Genomic DNA, 4,060 nt, shown 5'->3' on the forward strand with positions numbered 1-4,060 from the left:
ACCTGGCCCCCTGGCGCAGTGTAATCCCATCAATGGCCAAGACTCAGAGACTATAAAATCCAGCTCTCAGAACCGCGCGGCCGCATTCGCGGCCGCCCGACATCTTATCAAGACATCTTTTTATGACATCTTATTATCTCATTCCTACTTTGGACAAACTTGCAGGCTATCGAATGTAGCCTGCTCACAGGGCAGAGTCTGGAAAACTCCCCGTGGCGTACCAAATATGCCAAATACCAGTAACAATGATGGATCTCATTCTCTTAAAGAGCCTTGAATATAATCTCAGGGCTAGGATGAAAGAGACATTACTGGGGCCTGCTCGAGGCAATCGACGAATAACAGGATAATGAATGAATAAAAAAAAAACACTGAAGCAATTAATAAGTGAATTTGACCAGATTTCACCACCAAGTTCTCAGCCTGATAAGGAGAATCTCTCGTTGTCAACCTAATGAAGCATTCAGTGAAGACATATGACTATTTTCAAGATGAACTTGAAGATTATATCAAAGTGCAGAAAGCCAGAGGCTTAGAGCCAAAGACTTGTTTCAGAAAGATGAGAGAGGACTATTTGGAAACCTGTAGGTAAAAAGAAGAGATTGATCACAGACATAGGTATAGAATGTTTGATCAAAGATACCCATCTGGAATCATCCATACCCACCCAAGATCATGCTCTATTTCTCAAACAGTGAAAAACCAGTTACCACAGTGGCTACCTGTTCATGACAACAGGCTAAGATTGGACTCACTGAGCGATTGTCAATTCACCAGGGAGTGTTTCTCAGAAAAAGCAGTATCCCTGAACCTTAGTCAACAAGAATATAACTCTAGCTTATACAGCGTAGAATCTGGATTTTATAATCATCTCTCCCCAGAAAATAATACCAGTGCCCATCAAGATAGTCATAAAGAGATACATCAGAAGAGAAAAAGGAATAGAGAGGAAAGCAAAGAAAAACTCAAAGAGGAAATACCTAAGCATAAGGGAAAAAAAGATTTTGAGGAAACAGATTTAGACAGACACAAGAGCTACCAAAGGAATAAAACAGAGCTGGAAACAGTCAAGGTCAGTACTTAATAACCTAAGAATCAAAAACAGAAGAAAAGTCGAGGTGTAGCCTCTAAGAAAGAAGAACATAAGCATAGAAAAGAGAGAAAAGAACAAGGCAAAGAAAGGACAGACAAAGAAGTGGTTTGGGACCAGTCCATCCTTGGATTTTGAAGCTCTTGAATTGGTTCTCCCAAGGTTCAGTTGAAAACTAGTTGAGGAACTTGGTGTTAAGATGTTCATATTCATATCATTTTACTCATGTGAACAGGTACTTTCACTTAGAACAAAGGCCAAGTTAACAAGAAGTAGATGCTTACTCTCCATCATGGAAATTAATTTACTCACATTCTAAAAACATCATTATATTTTTCTCACATATAGTTTCCCCTATTGAGAGTGGCTCTTTTATTCATCAAATGGAATATTTTTTTCCTTGGGAGGTTATTTTAAATGATAAGATTAATAGGCTTTTTTATTCATCATAATAGGCTCTTTTATTCATCAAATGGAAGTATTTTTTAAGTTATTTTAAATGATAAGATTAATAGGCTTTTTTATTCATCATTAATAGGCTCTTTTATTCATCAAATGGAAGTATTTTTTAAGTTATTTTAAATGATAAGATTAATAGGCTTTTTTATTCATCATTAATAGGCTCTTTTATTCATCAAATGGAAGTATTTTTTCCTTGGGAGGTTATTTTAAATGATAAGATTAATAGGCTTTGCAGAATCTATTTCTTGATTGGGTTTGTTTTCATTTTGGGTTGGGTAGTTTTATATTCATTAGTTTTCTCTATGAAGAAATTTTGGTTGATATTTTTCATTGTTAGATCTAACTTGCAGTGTATTTTCTAGATTGGGAAATGGAAAATTAAATACATTACAATAAAAAACCTAGAATACAATAGTTTAAAAAGTTTCAAAGTTAACATTCTAGAAGTGAGTTTATATTCTAGAAATATTTATAATAAAATGTTCTAGTTTCTACGTTTCATTATTCTGTGTCAATGATCTGTTCCCATTTAAAAGTGATTTTTTCTTTGAAAAGAACAGTAACAGTTTGTAGCTAAGAGGCAATGTCTTCTGGGTAAGTCTACTATATAGTTATGAAAGGATTCTTTATATACTGTACCTTGTTTATTTATATTTAAACCCACTTTGAGAATAGGAATTTGTGAGTGCTACAATTTTTTCCCCTTTATTATATTTTTTTTTAAAGTTGTAGATTTACAATTTTTTGTGCTTTGGTTTCAATTATACAATGATCAGATACCCATCCCTCCACCAGTGCCCATTTTCCACCACCATGGATAATATCCCTCCCACCCCCATCCCCCCTTCCCCCCTGTCTCTGTGGCAGGGCAATCCCCTGTGTTCTCTCTCTCCTTTTGGGTGTTGTGGTCTGCAAAAGAGGCATTGAGTGGCAAACATGTTCAGTCCATAATCTACTTTCGACATGCATCTCCCCTCCTGGGAGGATCCTCCAAACATCCTTTATTTGGTGCTCCCTTCTCTCTCTGAACTGCCCTTTCCTCTAGGATACCGGGCTGGCCTCTAAGTTATGGAGTAATCCTCCTGGTGCTGATCTCAGCTATTCTTGGGTATTAATCTCTTACTTAGTTACTTTATATCCCCCAGATGAATGCAATCTTTCTATGTCTATCCCTCTCTTTCTGACTCATTTCGCTTAGCATGATACTTTCCATATTGTACCACTTGTATGTAAATTTCATGACTTCATCTTTTCTAAGAGCTACATAGTACTCCATTGTGTAGATGTACCAAAGTTTCTTTAACCAGTCATCTGTTCTTGGGCACTCAGGTTTCTTCCAGTTTCTGGCTATTGTAAAGAGTGCTGCAATGAACAAACAAGTGCAGATGTCACTTCGACTATACATTTTTGCCTCTCTGGGATATATTCCCAGGAGTGGTATTGCTGGGTCAAATGGGAGCTCAATTTCTAATTTTTTGAGAATCGTCCATACTGTTTTCCAGAAGGGCTGAACCAGTGGACATTCCCACCAACAGTGAAGGAGTGTCCCTTTCTCGCCACATCCACGCCAGCATCGGTTGCTTTTGTTCTTTTGAATGTGGGCTAGTCTCTGAGGTGTGAGATGGTATCTCATTGTGGTTTTGATCTGCATCTCCCTGATGATTAATGATGTAGAGCATTTTCTCATGTGCTTTTTTGCCATTCGGATTTCTTCTTTGAGAAAGTTTCTGTTCATTTCATTGCCCCATTTTTGGATGGGGTTGGATGTTTTCTTCTTGTGGAGTTTAACCAGTATTTTGTATATCCTGGATATCAACCCCTTGTCAGATGTGTATTCGGCGAATATCCTTTCCCATTCTGTAGACTGTCTTTGTATTTTGGTCACTGTTTCTTTGGAGGTGCAGAAGCTTCTTAGTTTAAGATAGTCCCATTTATCTATCTCTGTTTTCACTTGCTCGGCCAGTGGCGTGGCATCTTTGAAGATACCATTAGCTTCAATGTCATGGAGGGTTTTGCCAACTTTATCTTCAATGTACCTTATGGTTTCTGGTCTGATGTTGAGGTCTTTAATCCATTTTGATCTTACTTTTGTACATGGTGTTAGGCAGAGTTCTGAGCCGATTTTTTTGCATGTAGCCGTCCAGTGATGCCAACACAATTTATTAAAGAGGCTTTCCTTACTCCACTTCACATTACTTGCACCTTTATCAAAGATTAGATGAGCATATGATTGAGGAGAGATGTCAGTGTATTCAACCCTGTTCCATTGGTCTGCAGTTCTGCCTTTGTTCCAGTACCATGCTGTTTTAATTATTACTGCTTTGTAGTACAGTTCGAAGTTCGGGAGGTTGATTCCTCCCATTTTCTTTTTCCCAAGAATTGCTTTAGCTATTCGTGGGGGCTTATTGTTCCATATAAATTTCAGGAGTGTTTGCTCCATTTCTTTGAAGAATGTCATGGGTACCCTTATAGGGATTGCATTGAATTTATACAATGCTTTTGGTAGTA

General features: G+C 37.5%; 1 pseudogene; it reads left to right on the plus strand.

Annotated features, from left to right (window-relative positions):
• Positions 1 to 420: 420 nt before the first annotated feature.
• LOC130019034 (lysine-rich coiled-coil protein 1-like) lies at positions 421 to 1,449 on the plus strand (annotated as a pseudogene).
• Positions 1,450 to 4,060: the final 2,611 nt, after the last annotated feature.

The sequence above is a fragment of the Sorex fumeus genome, unplaced genomic scaffold, assembly GCF_029834395.1.
Source record: "Sorex fumeus unplaced genomic scaffold, SorFum_2.1 ptg000397l, whole genome shotgun sequence".
NCBI lineage: Eukaryota > Metazoa > Chordata > Mammalia > Eulipotyphla > Soricidae > Sorex > Sorex fumeus.